The sequence below is a fragment of the Amborella trichopoda genome, chromosome 7, assembly GCF_054954075.1.
Source record: "Amborella trichopoda isolate Santa Cruz 75 chromosome 7, AtrichopodaSantaCruz75HAP2 v2.0, whole genome shotgun sequence".
Taxonomy (NCBI): Eukaryota; Viridiplantae; Streptophyta; class Magnoliopsida; order Amborellales; family Amborellaceae; genus Amborella; species Amborella trichopoda.
This window is the reverse complement of record NC_142342.1, coordinates 17,751,241-17,772,780: the sequence shown is the minus strand read 5'-3', so window position 1 is coordinate 17,772,780 and position 21,540 is coordinate 17,751,241. Positions and strand designations below refer to the sequence as shown.

At 37.8% G+C, this 21,540-nt stretch overlaps 1 long non-coding RNA gene across 2 annotated transcripts; it reads right to left on the bottom strand.

Moving 5' to 3' along the window:
* Positions 1-6,091: 6,091 nt before the first annotated feature.
* LOC148781292 (uncharacterized) lies at positions 6,092-20,470 on the bottom strand. Of its 2 annotated transcripts, XR_016059963.1 has the most exons (3): positions 7,856-18,845; positions 7,376-7,743; positions 6,092-6,655 (listed from the first exon to the last, which is right to left on the bottom strand). It is a non-coding gene; the product is annotated as an uncharacterized LOC148781292 (long non-coding RNA). The 2 variants fall into 2 exon arrangements; XR_016059964.1 differs by lacking the exons at positions 7,376-7,743; positions 7,856-18,845 and adding an exon at positions 20,129-20,470.
* Positions 20,471-21,540: the final 1,070 nt, after the last annotated feature.

Below are 21,540 nucleotides of genomic sequence, written 5' to 3'. Positions count from 1 at the left end.
ACCCTAAAAATCAGGTGTGTCAGACCCGGGTCCGAAATGTCTTTCTATTTTGTAATTTAGTGTCAGCCTACTTGACCAAGTCAGCCTCTGACTCAGGCATGGAATACTGGTGAGTCCGAGCTTGGGTTTTTGGACACTGGCCTGATTAATCTTAAATATAGTTTGAGTATCCGCTTTATCTAACAATTCTATTGCCTCAATAGGACACTTAATAAACTACGAGTTGACTCTGCCGATTCTCTATAGATGCTTTGTTAATGGTTTGAGTTACAGACTTATAGTTAGCTAACCATGCCTTATAGTTGCTAAACCAAAGGAGAAAAGGAAAAAATATCTTTTGAGAACAAAGAGGGGTTCAACATGAAAATGAACCTAAATTCCTCTCTTACTTTGTTGCTCACCTTCTGGTGAAAGGTTGTGAGCATTCAAGCATAAAACTTTTGTGATCATCACTCCAAGAAGTGGCTTAAATTATAGATGGAAAATGGTTTGATAGGGCTGCAGGCCTATCAACATAAGTAAAGCCTCACTTTATAACTCATAGAAATTGCAATTCAAGCATTAGAAAACCTGTATATTCATCATCTTGGCTTGACCATTATGGTTATTAAAAACAAAAAAACAGGATTTCAAGTTCTAAAAATATGCCTATCGTAGCAAATTATCTAGACCGTCCATTTCACCTTAAAAATAAGTGTTCATAGATGCGCAAGATCCGTATCACTTTCTGAATTTCAAATTTCATTGTCGGTGTTGGTAATTGATTTTGCTACCATATAGATTTCCATTGCCGAAAGTGCTTTCCATTCAGAAGATACCCTTTGCCAAGGAAGCTAAATAGCACAAGGTTAAGGTGAGGGTAAAGAGAGATCAAAGAAAAACATTTCCATGCATAGGAGCATATCATGTTAGACAGAGTACCAAAATTAGATGTGTTCATCCGTGAACCTTTTTCAATCAATACACAGCAATAAATCCCCTATTCCCAATTGTTAAAATATGTCAAGACATGACAACAAACTGAGATGAAGAAAAGAATTTCCAAGTTAGATATGAGAAAATTAACATATCGAAAGCTAGAAAGCTATAAACTTCATACAACTTCAAGTGAAAGGAACTGTAAAAGCTCTTCCACGTTTCAAAATCCATTTCTAGACCATGTTCAAGTCACAACATTGGATCTTGGACAAAAGGCACCAGGTGAAATCCTAGACCACCCTCTAAACTTTCTGGCCAAATCCAGACCCAACAACAAACATCCATCCCGCTAGCCCACTGGCCCTTACCAACAACCAGCAACCCGAGTTACAAAAACTTCTTAACAGATGGCACTTTCACCGTATTTGTAAAGATATTTCTGAAAGGTTGTGTTTATTGTGAGCTTCTCTTGCGGATTCTTTTAATCCTCCAGGACATGATATCAAAGGCATATCACAGTTTGATCCAAAAAGCTGTGGAACATGCCTCAAGTCTTGTGTAGATTTTTTTTTATGGTGGAGGTTCTGGTCTACTTCCTGTCACAAAATATTGCAAACTGAGCACTTGTTATACACTGCCCACCCATTTTTCCTACTGTGGTCAGTATTGTTGTGCATGAAAACAATTGAAGTTTAAAGCCTCAAAAACCATTACAACAGTAGATTCCTTCAATCCAAAGTTACATTGGATATCTTACTCCCCTAAAGTTGAAATTCAATAGAGAAAACAAAGTTCAAAGTGAACTCCTTGCTACGTTGACAAGCCTCCTCAAGCCTTCATACTGCATATTTATTCATGTCCAACATTAGTTTAGCTTTTGTGGGTGTCCTACAACCAAAACCCGGGATTCGGATTCCAATTTGTTTGTGTTTATTCTTGTGCGAGAGAATCCAATTTGTTTGTGTTTATTCTTCGTACGACTATGTTGAGGTCCTCCACCCTGCAAGGAGTTGTTATATTGCTGCCAAAGGTACATGACACATTTAGGTAAGATGGGAATAGACCTATTTGGTATAATCCTCAACCTCTCCCCAAGGATTTTATAACAGAGAAGTTCCAACTGCATCAAGAGTTTTTAAATACAAAGTGGGTAAACGATCTTGAGTCTTCTAGAGAGAATTCTTAAAACAGACAATCCAATTCTTGGAAGAGTGATATAGAGATTCCTAACAGTCGAACCAATTTTGGGTAACAATGATATCCGATTCTTGGAAGAGTGATATAGAGATTCCTAACAGTCAAACCAATTTTGGATAACAATGATATCTGATTCTTGGAAGAGTGATATAGAGATTCCTATCAATCAAAACCAATTTTGGGTAACAATGATATCCGATTCTTGGAAGAGTGATATAGAGATTCCTAACAGGCAACCAATTTTGGTCAACAATGACACTTCTATTACCCCTAGAGCGTCAATCCCCAAGCCCATTGTTTCAAAACGCAGCCGCATAATGCATTATGTGGTGACCTAGAATGCATCACTCCAAACCGCATACCGAAAAATGTGATGTGCCCGCACATATTCAAACACATGCATAATGAGTGATATGACTGAATATGCACTCCATGCTCATGGGGCAGAAAATAAGCCCACAACCATGGGCAAACTTGTTAACTCCATTAAAATTGTTAGCTCCCCCACTCACACCTGTCCCGGTCCACTTCAACCCCAACCCACCTTATCCTAAAAAAAAAATGTTTTACAAATTTCTTCTTTTTTTTCTTGAATCTAAAGTTTATTTACTTTTAATATTGCATATAAGGCTTCCTTAAAATAAAGAATACACTACAACAAATTTAATAAAGATAAATCAAACAATAAAACCAAAAAAAGAAACATGAGTTTGCATTTACTTTTTAAAAAATTATAGTAAAACCCTAAAAACAGAAAAAAAAAAAAAATTGCTTTAATTGTAAAAACAAAAAAAGAAAAAAAGAAAAAGAAAAAAAAAATCTATAAGGCCTGCATACCCCTGGGAAAAATAGAAAAGACCTAGAAACCACATAAAAGGTGGAAAAAGTCTTTAAAAAAAAAAAAACAAAAAACAAAAAACAAAAAACAGAGAACCTGTATAGAGCTATCTAGATCAACTGGTTTAGTGGCGAACCGGTGATTGGGCCGTTTCAGGCACTAGAATAGCAATCCATCTATTCGTGACTAGTTCGGTTGGGTGATTCCCCTTAAAAAAACCTTGGGCTTGATTTTCCAAAAAAAAAACAAAAAAAATAGGATTTAAGAGATTTCAAATTGGGATTTACTGTTCATCCAAATTTCCCAACAGTTTGGATCTCCTAGATTCAAACTTGATAACCAAAATCCGTTTGAGGTTTTTAATTGGGTTTGTTTGAGGAACCTTTCACAAGGAATTGAGGCATCATTTCACACCAAGCGCAAATATCAGGGGATCGGCCTCGATATTTGTTTCAGTTTTTCAGAATCCATACAATTAATTTATTTTTACTAATTCTAATACAATTTATTTTGGTTATAATTTTTATGATTTATTATATTTTTCTAATTTTTCATTTTTCAGATTTTTCTATTTTTCAGATAACATTGATTTTTTCCTATTCCATGTTTCAAATTTTTCTATAGGCAGGGTTTTGAAGTTTGATCCAAGGAATAGGTCTTCCATTGAAATCTATTCCAACTATGAAAGAATTCCTAGGATTTCAAGTGGAATGAGGGTTGTTCTTTCTAGTTGTGGAGGTCTGGGAAGATGAAAAATTTGTTTATTTTGGTCATGATGAAGCTGGGAACTTGGTTGGACCACGTCTGAGAGAAATCTTTAAGGTCCTTTCTGTAGAGGAAATCAACCACCCCATCATTGCTAATAATAAAGTGCCTTTCTTTCTTGTTTCATTTGAGCAACCATCTAGTGACTTTAAAGTCACCTCCTAAGCACCACGGGATTGACTGCATAGCAGACATGGCATCTAGTTCAAACTTCAAGGTTCTCTGAGGTTCAGGCCGTCCAGGCCATATAAAACAGTGAACTTCCAGGGTAGGCTAACAGTTATCCGGTAGACACCATCAAACCAATATGGGCAGGTGCTTTTGCAAATGAGGTTGGATCGCAAATGTGATGTAGATGCCTCCTTAGGGTCCCTGCGCTGGAAGGGTCTCTCATTGTCATGGCCCGTGACCCTAAATGTTTCTAATGAGTGTCAAATTAGGGCCCTTGAGTTTGATCTCAACAACTGAGAGAATGTCAGGAAGAAGGGATTGGGAGAGGTCCAGGAGAACACATTTCTTGGGTGGGTCATCCAAGCCCCTAATATTCCGAAAAAGAAACTTCATATTTTGAGTTGGTGGACATCGCTGTCTAGGTAGCTCTTCCAAGATGGGAGAGCTTGGGGGAACAGCTTCTCATAGAGTGCTCTTTAGATTCTCCTAGAAAGTAGTACATGAAAAATTTTCCGGCTCTCGACTTCCCTCACATTCCATTTTGTCTAAGCTCCTCAAATAAGTCTTCATATGGTCCATTGCACTCAAATTCCATGGATCTCAACAGATGGTAAGTCTTCATATGGTCCATTGCACTCAAATTCCATGGATCTCAACAGATGGTCAATGTTGCCCTCACTGCATGCGAGGGTGACCTTTTATATTTCCTCTCAGCCAGCTGTGTAGAATGACTCTGTGCCAGAGAGGGTAGAGTCAGTCTTCAGCAGAGAACAACTGCCATACGGAACCCCAAGGATGAGAGCTAAGGGGGACTGGTGCAGTTTGACTTGGAGGAGAGAGGAAGATAGTGGGGGCCACCATAGAGTGCAGTCCAAGAAGAGAGGAACTCAACAGGGGAGAAAAGAAGAAAGGGGAGTTTGGAGAGGATATAGAAGGGTTTAAGGACGGGCTTTGGCCCTGGTATGAGAAAGAGGAGGATCAGGGATAGGGGAGCAAAGGGGACTGGAGAGGGGAGGTTGAGCTACACGGGGGTTGATGGGTCTGGAGGACTGTGGATACTGTTTTATTAGGCAGGGGTAAAAGGATAAGATGTGTGGTTTGTCGTAACGCTGGAACTATGGCGAATGCATCTTATCGTCATTGATGCATAAATAAAGATACCAATTAGTAGTGATTGAATTCCTTCTATGGTTCAACATGAGAAACCAATACGAATATAACCTACATGTCCAATCGCGAAATCCCATTAGTTGAGTGCCGTCAGTCAGTGTTCTGAAATCCCAGGCCCCCATAGTCTCCTGCAAGTGGAGGATGGAGGACGTTTCAACCTCAAAAGAGCTCGTGTAGTTCCCAACATACTTGCAGGCGTTTTTTCTAATTAGTTCTTTTACCAACTGCACTTGTTGACTGATACCGAGGGATTGGGCACCGAAACCTTGGAAATGGGGTGAAATGACCTGTCTAAAGGGGGTCAACCAAAGTTGGGTGGAGAAAGGGAACGAGTGGGGAAGTCGAAGAGGGGATGGGTGTGGAGGGAAAAAGAGTGGGAACAAAGGCAAGTGAATTATGCCCCTTGCCCACTTCAACAATAGCAAGATTACACAAGGAAATATCAAAATGTATTATGTGAGATCCAAGAACTGGGTGACTGGTTGACCACTCATAAAAAACTCTTCCCCAGCACAAGTTGCTAATCTTCCTACTACTTATATTCCTTAAGCAAGTAGCTTTTCTCAGTGTCCCTGTCCCTGAATGTCCTATAATCAACTCATAACTTAAAGCTCAATTCATGACATCCGTTTAGTTCTCAAGATTATTAAATAATTACAAGTAATGTCAATTAGACGCAAATGTATGTGTTGACTATGTGGCTACATTTCCTCCCTTACCAAAATGAGGGTCAGGAAAGTTTGTTTTTCTTTTTCTTTTTTTGAAGCTTTACAGGAAAGTTTGTTATTGGTTTTTCCATTAGGGTGTTGGCAATCATTTCAAATGCATGAGAAGATATCATTTCTGAAAGAGAGATAAGAAGTCAATAAAGATGCAGTCCCTTTTTGTATTTCCATCAAAGATGACATCCGATATTCGCTGGCTTTGAAAAGCTTCCCTTTGGACCCAAAACAAGATTCCCAAGTTTGGTTAGAGCAATTCAGCCAAATGAAGCACAGAGTTACACTAACCCACCAAACTTACAGTTTCAAGTGAACTTAAAAGATTTCTTTTCTTGTATGAGTTGCATTTAATCAAGTGGATTCCACAAAATAGTGCTGATTAGCTGCCAGTCTGATTCATCTTGACCAGATCGATGGCCCAGTTCCCCACGACACCCATTATTGCCAAGTGTTCATAAGACTATCCAATATAAAAGCAAGAAAACTATTATTCTCAATGACAACCCATCTAGGCTCTCAGATGATCAAATTTTCCAGAGCATATCATGTCCCTCTTGGATCTTCTCAAGAACTGTGGAGGAGAAGAAAACAACATATGATCTTCAAATCTAGTAAAAAAACAAATTACCACTCCATATGAACAGCATGCAGCTAGATTGACTAGCTTCAGAATTACATTCAGACTGTCTTGTTTAGAGGACTTCAATATTGTTCGGTAATAGTGCTGACAATGTATCACTATACGCAGTCATACACCAATTCACAAGGTTATCTGTCTCATCAAGAAAGACCAATATCTCGAGACTTTTCAATTCCATGCATGTATTGAGCTTCATTGCAGATTGCAAGGAGTAACTAGAATCAACGCGAGTTTCTGCCATCCAAAATGACACTTATTTAAAATGAAGTCCTCAAATGTAGGAATGTGACGGATATTCAGAGAGTGCCATTGTTTACCTTGTTCTCTTATAATATGTATTCTAGATTATTCATGTAGCTGATCCCAAATAATTGGGATAAAACTTGGAGGAGGATGACGATGATGACGACGACAATGATTCTAGCATTAATGATCTAATGAGTATGTGTGTATGTATTGACTTCTACTCCCTCAACCAAAAGACCTACTTAGGAGGAGTTTTTCAATTTAAAATTTTTGAAGAATCGCTAGATGATTATTTTCAAAAGAGTCGAATTTTCTAACACTTAATCTTCACCTTCTAAAAATTAGAAGGTTTATATTCAATCTTGAGACATTATTTTTTTGAAGTGCTTAGAGGGTGCAATTACGTTTTGCTTTTTTTTTTTTTTTTTTTGGAGGTCAATCTATGTGTTAAATACGTTATATCCCCAACATTTGGGGTCCTAACATTAATCCTAGGTGAGATTTTTACCCGAGGGAGTCAATGGACAATATATTCCCAAGGGAATAGAATATCTTTTGTCTCTTTTTTTTTTTTGTAAAATCGTTAATAAGAATTCACTTCTGCATTTCGCTACAAATTTTACCATATTGCGGTTATAAGGTTTCTCAGCGTGTAACTTTGGATTATAGATCATGTAGAATTATTCTTATCAATGTTTGAAAGCTTGCCTGTCCGACATGGTAAAGGGAACCAGGCAATTCTGGATGGAGAAGCCCAAAAATCGGGCAAGTCTCCCATTCCCAGCCAGGGTAACCCTTCGTTATTTTCAGTGAAACTAAGCTGAATCAAGTTTACAACTTGGCCAATTCGGTGATGGACTCGCACTCAGCAGCTGGCAACTCGGAGCCAATATTCTGACTTTTTAAATACTGGTTCTTAAAGAGGTGTTCAACAGATGTGTGCATCATCTAGGCCTTTCTTGATTGAGTTTTCCCCATGGTTTTATGCTTCAAAATTTTCAATTATTCCATGGGATTGGCTTTTGCCTATCGATGATCATTAGGTTGAACCCACTCAAAAATAGGTTGTGCCAAATCTGAGCAGTGAAAATTACAACATTAGATGGCAAAGGAAATTTAGTAATTCAAATCCATTATGCACTATTTAAATAGTGGAAACATCAATTGTAGATAACATGCAGAAATTACCCATGAATTATCTATATCAATCCTTCAATTTCAGTCAATAGCAGGATGTCCATATCGGATACAAGCTGAATACTGGCAGCAAAGATGTAGATTCAATTCAAAAGGCAAGCTCCTTGGGCGGAGAGTCCATTATATAAATTATACGTGAATGTCACAAATCACAATGTAGCTGTGACGGATTTTGCTGCAACATAAGTTCCCCCTGTGAGTTCTACTCAATGATAAAGAGGTCAAAAATATGGTACATACATACAAAGTAAAAGCTAGGTTACAAGCTGGAGAGCTTGAAGCTCTATTCTTTCAGTACCCTACCATTCATTATGACATTCAGCTCCTTGAAATATTACGCCCTTCTCCTTCTCTCTTCCTCTAATCCTCACTCTCCACCCCCCTGTTTTTCTTCCCATTCACCCTCTGATCTCGAAAAAAAAAAAGAAAAAAAAAAGAGGAAACAAAGGGAAAAAAAAAAAAGAAGAAAAAAAAAAGAAATTTTTTTACTTTTTATATTTAATTTTGAGGTGATAGAAAAGAAGAAAATTTCTCGTCTTCTTCTTTATCACTCTCTCGAAGTCTGCTATTCACTTTCATCCATCCCTTCTTCTCTTGTTTATATCCTAATCTCTCACTTCATTCTCTACATTGTCCCTCTATACAATATCTCATTTCTTCCCCTTTCTTCAGCCTCTCAATCTCTGTTTTGTCATCTCAGTTTACTTTAATTTAGTATCTATCTTGTTACCCCTCTCTCTCTTTTCTCAGACTTCCAGCTTTATCTCAACTTTTCTGCTTTCTTTCTCTCTCTCTCTCTTAGACCTCGTCTTTCGCCTTCTCTTTTCTTTCTCCTTCTTCAACTCTCGATTAGGAGAATTTCATGGGGAGACCTCAGTTCCCTGCCACCATCCCTTTAGTTCTACTCTACCTTCACTCTGGTCGCAACGGCCCATAGCCTTGGGTTTACACAACTAGCATTCGCTTACAATGCAACGGTCCTTAGCAGAAGCAGAAAGACTTTAGCAGGTTTACTATGCAAAAGCCCTTATCAGAAGCAAAAAGCCATTAGCAGGGGCAGGCCAACTTTTCATCTTCCCTCACAATGGTGGTGTGCCTCAACATCAGAAAGGTTGGTGGGGAAACTTGCAGACGCTTCACATCAGTTTTAATATAGAAGACACTTCCTACTTTGCTCAAAGCCCTGATTTTTATAGTTTCTCTGTCCTTTATGGTTTTTATTCTATCTTCTAGTACTTTCATTTTCTTTTCTTTTGGTTGTAAGAGCGCCCGACTTGTGGGGATGCCTTTTATTTATTGATAGAATTAGCTTTTGTAATTCATTAGCCTATATATATTATAAGTCAACATACCCCTCACCCAAGTCCTTTATTGTGTAAGCAAGGTTCCTTTCAAGCATTATTGAAATCAGAAGGTCAATCACATCCTACACAGTTCAAAGAGTTCAAAAGATATGTTGCTTATTATGATGCAAAGTCATATGAGTAATTAAAGTTGTCATCATCATCATAGTTTTTTTTCAATTAATTGGGGTCAGCTACACGAATCTTAGTCTATTAAAGGTCATATCTTCAGTGAGACCATAAGTCTCCATATCTTTTCAGACTCCTTCCAACCACGTCTTTTTGAGCCTACCCCTTGCCTTTTTCAATCTTCCACTACAACTAACTCGTACCTCTTAACAAGTGTTGCACTGGGTCTACGCCACACATGGCCAGCCCACCTTTGTCTACTCTCTCTCATTTTATCAGCTATTGGTGCCACACCTAAATTTTTCTAACTGGATTCATGTCTACTCTCTCTCATTTTATCACCTATTAGTGCCACACCAAAATTTTCCCAACTAGATTCATTTCGAAGTCAATCCCTTCTTGTCTTGAGCAAGGAAGGTCTCACAAAAGCAATTAAAGTAAAAAACCACAAATTTTTTTTTTACAAAGTTACATAGGAATGGAACTTGAAACGTTGTACTATGAAAACCCAGCATCTCCCCGTCTACCCTCTTGACTCAAGCCCGATTCCTAAATGCAAAACCTAAACATTGCACTTACTTAACATTTCTGAACTGTCACATACAATCTAATCTCATGATAGGGGACTAAATGACCATCTGATAAATTACTAGTGCAGAATAACTTCCTATAAATAAATGCAAAAAGAAGCCAAAATGCTAATAACGAAAGGACTCCAAAATGCTAATATCTCTTTTTTATCAATTAAAATGCTAACAAAAAAAATCGAAGATTTGGTGAACTAAAAGTAAATATTGTTTAATGGCAGAGAAAAAACAACATTTTGTATCCATCTTGAATGAACACATATACTACTGAGCTTAAGTATCATTTGGGTAGATGATCCTTGCTTTTACTTCACTTGTTCAGTAAGCATTCGGTATACAGGCTTACTCTATAGCCTCTTTTTACTTTTTTTATTGGTGAATAGCTTACTCTGCAGGATGCTAGAATTAAGGAAGAAAGCTAGTTTGATTTGCTAAGGGATGAATATATGTCATAGGCTCCCAAAACAGAAACTATTCAAAGATCAATAGCCCTATTTCAATCAAATCAACGATTGTCTTTATAGAATATCAATTGGATCCTGTGTATCTAAATAGAACACAACCGTGGGAAAAAGCACAGGTGGCAGGTTACTAGGGAGGGACATTCTATAATATAATCCTATTTAAAGAACAAAATAAGGTTAGTATTGCAGCCCTATTAAACCATTTTCCAACCTATATTGAGGGTGTTTTTTTTTTCTTTGAAAAATAATCCTATAACTTGGTTCATAATTCTTATTATTTGCTAATTAGTTCTTCTGTTTAGTATTGTTGTTATTATTTGTTTACAGCGCAAAATCAGAGAGATCTTCAGAGGAAGATCCCTCAGATTTGAACACCACAAACTAATTTTAAAAAAGGGTGATAGAGAGTGGGGAAAATCAAATTATGATTTGAGACAAGATCTACTAAAAAATGAGTAGATCCGCTCTCAGGTCAGTGGCAGAGCCAACATCAATCCAAAAGCATAATAAATGAAAATAAATATAAAACCCTAGATCTAATAAAATAACTAAAAAATAAAAAGAAAATAATGAAAAAAATACCTAGCCAGGCCAGTTCACCTGCAAACCTGAGGCTTTGAGGCCTCGCTCGTATCAGAACCAGCCGAGTTTATGTCGTGCGTCCTCTTTTGTCTCTTTTCAGTTTTGACCAAGCCTTGGCTTTGTTAGATTTCTTGATCTAAGGGTGGGCTAAGCTAGGGTTTTCCTAGGTCTAAGGTTTTGTTAACCAGGTTTTTCTCTTTGGGCTCTCTCTATCTCTCTCTAGCCTCCCACGTCCCATCTTCTCTCGCCCTTTTTTCTTGGCCTACACGTCCCACCTATTTAAGAGGTGTCCCTAGTCTTCCACGTCCCGCCTCATTCCCAAAAAAAAGACGTCAGTTTTATTTTTCTTAAAGATCTAATAGGGATGTAGAATAGATAACTACTAAAACATGGGGATTTGTCAAGTGTTGAATAGATAACTAGTAAAAGCTGGGGATTTACTAGGTGTAAAATAGATAACTACTAAAAGTTGGGGATTTGCTAGGTGTGAAATGAATAACTCCTAATACTAGAAGATTTGCAAGGCGTAGATCATAAGATGCGACCATGGATTGTGGTGGTCTATGGTTTAGGGGTCTACTAAAATAGTGTGCTCTTATGGGTTCAGAAAAACCATAGAATTTGCCAATTTTAAAATGAGGTGTCTACAGTTGCTCCTCTTTGAAGCTCCATGTCCTTCGAGGGACAGGTGAGTGGCAAAGAAGTAGACACTATTTTGCTCTCCTTGTCCTTCTAAGGAAAGGTGAATGGCAAAGATAATGTAGACATTTTAACTTTCATCTTGATATTTTTTGGTCAGAGGGCACACCAACTAATCCCTTCAAGTCATTGTGTTTTAGAGCTCATTCACCTAGGGCATTTTTATCCTAGGGTTTTCGGCGTGAGATGTCGGTGATTTACATAAGCTTGAAACTCGAGTTGGATTTTCTGGCCATACCACTTAATTTCAGGGGTTTTCACAAAACCTGGCATTTTCTTTGACTTTCTTAGGGTTTCCTAAGGCTTTCTATAGGTTTCTCCTATTTAGGAAAATGCTTGTCTAGGAAAAAGGCTTGTCTGACCAATTTTGAAGAGAGAGAGAGATGAAGAGATGATGCAACAACAAGATAAATCAGCATTTACGGGTGTCCAACCTCCTTCATTTTAGAATATGTTTTAGAGATTTTGAAAAGAGGGAGAGATTCGCAATAGAACCCAGAGCAAGGACAAGTTACGATGTTAACAAAGAAATTAAAGTTTTTGAAAACACAAGACATATAACGAAAATTTTGAAAAGAGAAAGGTATTTTGAAAAACAAATTTTGGTTAGCAGTTTTAACTCCTGCAACCTTAGAGCCCTCTAAGCAGTTTAACGTTATACAACGATGGATGAGTTGACAGTTATACTCATACAACCATGGATTTTTTTTATTATTATTATTTTTGTTTATTTTAAGTGGGTCTTACAGTTTAATCACTTGTAGCCCCTTTGGTGGACCCTATATGAGCGTGTCGGCTCCTTGCTTGAATCTTCAAGACGAGAAATTATCAAGTATTTTTTTATCTCTCAACCTCAGCTCTTATATTTCAATTCAAATGAGAGTTCTTTGGTGTTTTCGAGAAAAACATAGTCTTTAAAATACATGAAACTACCCCTGGGTGTTCAAAATCTCTTTGGATTTCTGATTTCGTGCCTCCACCATTCACCTTTCAAAGTCCAGATGATCGAGGTCTTTAACAAAGTGCTATCAGGCTAATGCTCATTGATTTTTCTTTTGGCACCATTTTGACTCAGGAAGAAGGAAGAGAAGATGTTTAGAGAGAAAAGACTTTGGAGAGTAGAAGGAAATGAGAAAAATTCTTCTTTTTCATCGCCCCGGGGTCCCTTTCTAGTATTCAGCCTAGTAGCCTTTTTTCCAAGGCTTGGGGTTCCTTTCAGATTTTCTGCCCAACAGATTTTATTGTTTTTATCAGTACGGGGTCCCTTTTGGGAGTTTAGTCTGGTAGCCTTTCTTTCAACGCTTGGGGTTCTTCTCGGATTTTCAGCCCAACGGATTTTTTTTTATTATTTATTTTTGAAGAAGAAAGCAAGAACAATTCACCCTAAGATCATGTAGGAATTCGATCATCTTTCACTCCTCCAGGTGGCAGGGAGGTTCTAATATTGGTTTTCCTCTGATTTCCCTTGACCCAGATTGGCAGCCAATATCATTTTGACAATGGTTGTAGAATTTCCGTTGAACTTTTCCTTTGATCTGCTCTACTTAAACCTTGATTTTGGGACCAAAAAAATCACTCTTAATTTTCTAATCTCTCAGTCTTTTGTATGGACGGATAAGCTCATAAGGGTTAATGGAGTACTTTATGTTACACATTAGGCGCTAATGCCTTTTGAAGTGTGAGGATTGAATGCCTCATTTAGTTATTTGCAAGGGGTGAGTGATCACCTAATTCCTTTTCGATTATCCTTTTCATTACAAATTTTTTATTGCTTTTTAGAGGTTAACTCCGTAGTAGGCTCATTCTCAATGCTCGAACTTAGGTGAGACTCTTACATCAGAGGAGTGATTAAGTTGGTATTAGATAGCTTTAAGGCATGTTGGGAGTGAACAAATGACGGTTGAATCTCATTAATTGCCCCTGTTGTGTCCTCTTCATGAGAGGAGATTGCCCATATTGAGTAGTTTGATGGGGTTTCCCTTGCAAGGCTTTCTATTCCGTTGGGAATTTGTTCTTCATGAGATGAACTTTTTTGGATATAGGGGTTCTCCGTTTATCGGAGTTGTGCTCTTGCCCCAATTAAGCTCTGGAAATCTCTCCTCTTGAAGAGGTGACCCAATTTGGTCCTCAGCTTTTAATTCCTCGTCCCAGATAGGTGGATCATCTAGGAAGTCTTGTGAAGGTGGCCCAGGTGACCCCCATATAATTTCTAAAGGTTTGAGCTCTGTCAACTCTAGTGAAGGTGTCAAATCTTTGGGAATAGTTACATTTGAGCTCTTTGCTTCTCCACCATCTACAACTGGGTTCATATCAGAAGGCGACTCAATTAAATCTTCTGTGCTTGGCTCTTCATCCCATATAGGTGGGTTGACGAGTAAGTCTGGTGAAGGTTTTCATTCTAATAGATCTTCTTCGGCCTCTTGGAGGTAGTGACCACAAGAAAATATGAATTGAGCTGGGTCATACTTTTCATCCCTACACTCGGTCATGTGAATGACAATGTTCCCTTTCGGGTTGTCTTGGGCTTCCGTCTTTCCAGTCGTTGTGACCGTATTTTTCGGGAGACGATTTGCAAAGCTATCCATCTTTTGTTTAGGCTCTTCAACATACTGATTTTTCGGTAGGACAATGATGTCCCCCCTATCGATCAACCCTTGAATGACCCGTTTCAAATGATAGCAATTTTGAGTGTTATGTGCATGATTCTAGTGTCATTTGCACCACTTGCTCTTGTCCGTGACTTGGAATGGTGGCTCGGATGGCGGTGGGAGATAAACCATGTTTCTAGACAAGAGTAATTCTAATACTTTTTCTAATGGGTCATTGAGTGGAGTGAAATTATCCTCTCGCCTTTGGTTGTTATTTTGAGTGTTGACTCTAGAGCGACCCCTTTGGTTTTGGTTCTGATTGTTGCGTTGAGTAGCTGAACCTCGAGCCTGCCCGTTAACGATAATTTCATTAACTTGACCGAAAGTCTTCCCTTTGTAGTCATTTGTATTTTTGTTTTTATTTTGGAGAGTGGTTATCTGTTATTCTTGGGCCTGATACTGAGGGGTGTTCCTCTAGCCCTTTCATGACGTGCCATCCGCTCAATCATGGAGTCAAAGGAGTAAGGGAAAAGACCTTGGCTGAAGAAAGTCCTCTATTCGGGTATGGCATTTTCTAAAGCCATGAATATTTTGGCCGGGTCCGTGAGTGGACATTCAATGACCCGCATTGCTGCCTCACGAAATCGATTGATGAAGTTCTCGTATGATTCTCTTGGGTTTTGCTTTGTTACACTGAGTTCGCCCAGGGATAGAGGCCTTGGTGTCGATCCATGGTAGTGGGACACGAATAGGTTGAATATTTAATCTGGAGTGATATGCGGTTGAGTACTCATCACTCTTTAATGCCAGTTTAGAGCCTCACCGGACAATGTTTGCGAAAATATGGCCTTCAGTTGATTTGGCCTATCGCATAGGTCGGACGGAGAGGAAGTATGCGTTAACATGGGTATTTGGATTGTTCTTCCGGCTAAACTTGTTTCGGAATTCTGGGATGATGAATCTGGAGGGAAGGTCTTCCATGCCTCCAGGGGTCTCATGAACATAGGTCTTCGGGGGTAAAAATTCTTGAATGCCCATTCTTACAAGCACATCTTGTATTGCTTTTATGGTGCCTTCATATTCGGCATGACAGTAGGCCTACCGATTGGCAGGTTCCCAAGTGTAGACTGATGAGTCAAGGCTTGGGGTATGTATTAGCCCATATGGACTTGAGGCTGATGAATCGCAGCCACCGGGGCAGTTTGATATACCTGTGCCTGAGGGATGTATTGTCCTATAGGTGTTACCACTGACTGCAGAAATTGCACGGTCTGTTGGACCGGATGGACTACTAGGACCGATTGAATAATCGGATGACTCGGTTGTCCTATGGGTTGCCCTATACCACTAAATCGGTTTGGCATCGACCCATGTGCTGGGCATGAACAATATAACCTCAGTCAACTAAACTTTGGAAGGCAGCTTGGATACCTACATTACCTAAGGGTCAGTTCAGGTCGATACCCCTATTTCGTGCAATGTTCAGGTTGTCATGAGTTATACTATGGTGGTTTGAGGCCGGGTTATGTTCCCTAGACCTAAGTGGGTCTTGGTTTCGAGGTTGTCGTGCCTTGGGGTTATTTTGGTTCAAGTTATGGGAATGGGCGTTTGATACATCATGAATTTCTTCCCTCACTCGACTTCTACTTTGGGTGCCTAAGAGCCTTGCAAGATGACCTCGAGTCGAACCTCTTGACTCGGATGCTTGGACGGACCCGGGTTCTGGCTGTAATCCCAAGGGATTGCGGCATATTGGTCCCTAGGTTTGAGAAGCTTAGGTTTGGAGTCAACTTATAAGCAATCATCATAGTCGCCCTGGCTGACTGACATGGTGACTGCTTTTGACTCGGTTCTAGTATCTGGACTTAGGGTGAGAACTAGACTCGGCGGCTTAAGAAAGACCTACTCTGACTCTAGGGGCAAAACCCTATCTAAGACCTAGGCTATGACTAGATTGGATGAAACTTGCTAGACTCAATGGGTTTTGGTTTGGACCCTAAACTAGGGTAAGCCTAGTCTGGCTCTAGAGGCTAAGCTTAGACGTATGCTAGAACCTAAACTGAGATCCAGATTAGAAGGGTACGAGTCTCGGCTCGTACTAAGAGTGGGTCTAGGTTCGAACTTGAGTGTGAGCCTGGTACGGACCGGGACTAAGCTGGATGCAAGCCTAGGCTTGGACCAAGAGGGGCTTGAAGATCAGACTGGGTGTGGAGCCGAACTGGATCAAGGTTGAGCTAGCCATGAGCCCTTGGCTCGGACCAAAAGGAGGCATAGGTTCAGACCTGGGTGTGAACTGGTTCGCACCTAGGCTAGGCTAGGTACAAGGCTGGGCTTGGACCAAGAGGGTTTTGAAGACCAGACCGAGTGTGGACCCAAACTGGATCAAAGTTGGTTTAGGCACAAGCCCCTGGCTAGGACAAAAAGGGGGCCGAGGTTCGAACCTGGGTGTGAACCGAGTTCGGACCAGGGCTAGGCTGGATACAAACCTAGACTTAGACCCAGAGGGTTTTAGCTCAGACAAAAAGGGGGTTCAGATTGAGAGCTAAGATTAAACAATTGAGATAAGCAAACACAACACTCGAAAACTTTTGCCCTAATTTATAAGTAGGCTCGGTCTGAGTGGGTTCCTAACTATTGAATTGCGGCTAGGCTGAGTAGGTCCTCACATAGATCCTGGCTTCTTGTTATAGGATTTTCACTAGGTCCTATTATATGTGGAGTTGCTTTGAGGTAAAGGATTATGGAGGGGCGCTCACTGCTAAGTTCCCCTTACGCAGTTATTGCGGATTTTGGGGGTTTTTGAAAATATTTGTTGGCTTCCTAGGCATTCCCAGTTCGGTGTGTGCAAAAGTGTGTAAAGAAGCACGCAAGAAAAATAAAGTAGCAAGCAAGCAAGCACACAATGCAATAACAATGTGAGCACTTGGCACAAATCGTGCCAACTGAGGTGTACTTCGGGTCGAGTTTTTGATTGACAAAAAGCACAGTTCAGATATGGGGGTAAGCAACCCCTAAGGAGGTATACAGTAATGAAAGTGGAACCAGGCACAACCTATGCCTAGTTAAGCGCCCCCCGAGCCGAGGGTAACTCGATCAGAGCACAATTAGAGAGAACGTGTAGGTGACCCTGGATTTTTTTTTTTTTTTGATGAATAGAGAGAAGCAGCAAAGATTGAATCACAAGTAAAGAAATGAAAGAGATTTTTTTTTTTGACAAATTTTTTTCTTTTTTCCTTTTTTCTTTTGGAAAGAGGGTAAAGGTGATTTTTTTTCTTTTAAGTGAACTCCTTTTTTCTTTTTTTTTTAGAAAATGAAGTGGCTTAAAAAAAAAAAGAAATTTTTGTGGTAAAAATGATTTTTTTTGAACAAAATAATCCTTAAATTTTTATTTTTTTTTGCAAAGAAAAATTTTCTTTTGAAAATGAAAAAGGCCTTAAAATTATTAATTTTAAATTTTAAATTTTTTTTTTTAAACCAGCATGGCCTCAAAATAATTTTTAGGATTTTTTACTTTATTTTTTTTGAAAAATATGGATTTTGAAAGGTTTTTTTTGTAAAAAAAAAAAACAAAGAGGCCTAAAAAAGTGCTGAAAATATTTATTTTGGTAAAAGAGAAGTTTTATTTTTTTTTTAATTGGAAGAAGATAGAGTTAAGAAAGCTTCAAATTATGCAGAAAGGACTTAAAATAAAAGATAAGATCAAGTCAAATAAGATCAACTCTATTCTAGAAAGATAAGAGAAGAGAAAAAAATTAATCTAATATGCAAGATATGGATAAAGCAAAAAAATAATATATATATATACATCTCTACGGATAAAAAATGAGATAAAATAATTTAAAATCTAATCTATTTAGAGATAAAGAGAAGACAAAAGTAAAAGCTAGAGAAATTATCGTTAATATATCTTAATTTCAAGAAAATCGCAAAAAAACCCCCAACTTCCCAAAACCTCGCCCACACCCTTGTTTTCAATTTTTGGCATTGTCTGGACAAAATACCCTTTATGGTAGTCTTTCTACCCTAATGCATTGCGACCATTAGGGTAATTAAAATACCGTTGTAAATAGAGATAGAATTACAATACTTCTAGTACCGTAATAACATAAACATCTATTACGATGCTTTAATTATTGTAATAACATTGAGTATTACTTTTCTTAAAATACCATAATACTACTTTAGTATTACGGTAATTAAAATATTATAATACTTTAAAGTAGTATTACTTGAAATATTTTTTACTCTCTCGAGCCTACTATTTATTGACTCCCTCGACAAAAATCCACGCTAGCTGTAATTTTTCAAATCTCAAATTTTTAGGATATAATATCTACTTACTTTTTATGTGGTTGTCAAAATTTTAGAATAAAAATACGCTTCAATAGGTGTTTTTGAGCGAGTGAGTAGATCCACATCGTGCTCCCACGGGAACATAGATTTTTTTAATAGCGTAACCCTGATATTAGCTTTGGTTTGAAGCTTTTAAAGTATTACGGTAATAGATAGTAGGCTCAAGAGAGTAAAAAATATTTTGCAATATTGCGGTACTTAAATTACCGTAATACTACTTTAAAGTATTAAAGTATTTTAATTACCGTAATACTCTATATTATTACGGTAATTAAAGTAGCGTAATAGATATTTATGTTATTACGATACTAGAAGTACGATAATTTTATCTCTACTTATAACGGTATTTTAATTACCGTAATGGTCGCAATGTATTATGGTATGAAGATTACAGTAAAGGGTATTTTCGTCTAGAACATGCCAAAAGTTGGGATAAAAAGGTGTGGGCGAGGTTTTGAGAAGTTTGAAGTTTTTTTTTTGTAACTTTTTAAAAATCAATGTATATTAACGATAATTTTCCTAAAATCCAAAATCTAATATATATGAATGCAATTCTAATGTAGAGGGCGCTATCAAAATAGACATGAAAAGCAAAGGCTAACTATTGAAGGCACTTTGTTGACACCACTGTTTTTTGTTTTTATTATTATTAGAGAAAGGTTAGAGAGAGGAAAGTGTGGCTGATGCGAGCACAGTGAATTAACGTTCACAGAAAAGAAAAGCATGTTTTATTGAAGAGGGGAGAAACATAAAGCCAAGAGACAAGAAGCAAAGGTTTATGCAACGAAAAGACTGTTTTTTTTAGAACTGCTCTCGGAGAATGAGGACAAAAGTGCGGGCCAATGACAGGGTTCAAAAAGAAAAAGGATGTTGCGTATGAAAACAAAGACCGGACTCTTGTTCCCAGGGTTTTTCCTAAAAAATCTCCGATGAAAATTTCTTTAATAAGAGATTTCAGCAAAAAAAAAGAAACTAATGAATATGATTCAAATTGGTGCGAAATCACTTTTTTTATGATTTTTTTTTCTCTCGAAATGCCCTATGGTGGGCGCAAATTGTTTATCGTGCAAATTGGGGAGACCTTCAGCGGAAGATCCCTCGAATCTGAACACCACAAACTGATTTTAAGAAAAGTGATAGACAGTGCAAATTGGCGAGACCTTCAATGGAAGATCCCTCTAATCTGAAGACTACAAACTGATTTTAAGAAAAGTGATAGAGAGAGGGGAAAATCAAATTCTGATTTGAGGCCAGATCTACTTAGAAATGAGTAGATCTGCTCTCGTATCGGTGAGAGAGCCAACATTGATCCAAAAGCACACAATATATATATATATATATATATATATATATATATATATATATATATATATATATATATATATATATATATATATATATATATATATATATATATATATATATATATATATATATATATATATATATATATATATAAAATCCTAGTTCTATCAAAATAACTAAAAAAATAAGAAAAAAAAAAAAAAGAGAAAAATACCTGGCCAGACCGGTTGGCCCGACAAACTCGAAGCTTCGAGGCCTCGCCCGTATCAAGACCGACTGAGTTTATGTTATGCATCTTCTTTTGTCTCTCTTCAGGTTTTGAGCAAGCCTTGGCTTGGTTGGATTTCTTGACCTAAGGGTGGCCTAAAGCTAAGGTTTTTTTAGGTCTAGGGTTTGCTGACCAGGTTTTTCTCACTGGGTTCTGTCTTTCTCTCTCTCTTTAGCCTCCCACGTCCCATCTTCCCTCACCTTTTTTTCTTAGGCCTAAATGTCCCACCCTTTTAAGAGGTGTCCCACGTCCCACCTCCTTCCTAAAAAAGGGATGTAAATTTTATTTTTCTTAAAGACCTCATAGGCTTGTAGAATAGATAAATGGGGATTTGCTAGGTGTGGAATGGATAATTACTGGGGATTTGCTAGGTGTAAAATAGATAACTAAAAGCTCGGGATTTGCTAGGTGTGGAATGGATAATGTACTAAAACCGGGGATTTGCTAGGTGTAAAATGGATAACTACTAAAAGCTCGGGATTTGTTAGGTGTGAAATGGATAATCTACTAAAACTAGAAGATTTGCTAGGCGTGGATTATAGGATGGGACCATAGATTGTGGTGGTCTATGGTTTAGGGGTTTACTAAAATAGTGTGGTCTTATGGATTCAGAAAAATCATGGAATTTGTCAATTTTAAAGTGGGGTGTCTACATTGACCAATAGATCTACAATATATTTTGTGTAGTGAGAACAGAGTAAGCATTGTTGCTGGATTTATTGAAAGTTTCAATAAAAAGCTGTCAAATATTATTCTAATGACAATAGTAAGACTATAAAATTATTTTTTAATAACTTTAATATATCTATACTATAGCTGCAAATCACGATCCTCGTGTCATATTTACACATCTAGTTTTTTCACTATATTTTTTTAATCAAATCGAAAATAATCATGATTCTATGACTTACCTTAGGTTTTGGTGATCCATATATTTTACCCGATTTTTTTTTTCAACTTTTTGAAATAAAACCGATTTATGACCGATATTTGGTGTGCCAACCTTTATTATTCCCCAAGTCGCTAACTATGTTTTGGTTGCATTTATATTATGTTTATGGCACACCTTTTTGTCCATTACCCCTCCCATTGCGTTAATATGGTTGGAATTTTGGAAGATGTGAATAGACCTTGCGTGATAATATTTATGAAGATACAAGTATTTCAATATACATTAGGGCCTAACTATTTATGCTCAATCCACTCAAGGTCAACCGCGAAATGGTATTTTCCATATTTATATATTATTCTTTTTTTGTATTTTTAATGTTTATTTATATATTATTCTTTCTCTTTCATTTCTTTGGGGTATTATACTACTTCAAATCTTCCATTTCATGTCATCACCTTTGTGCTAC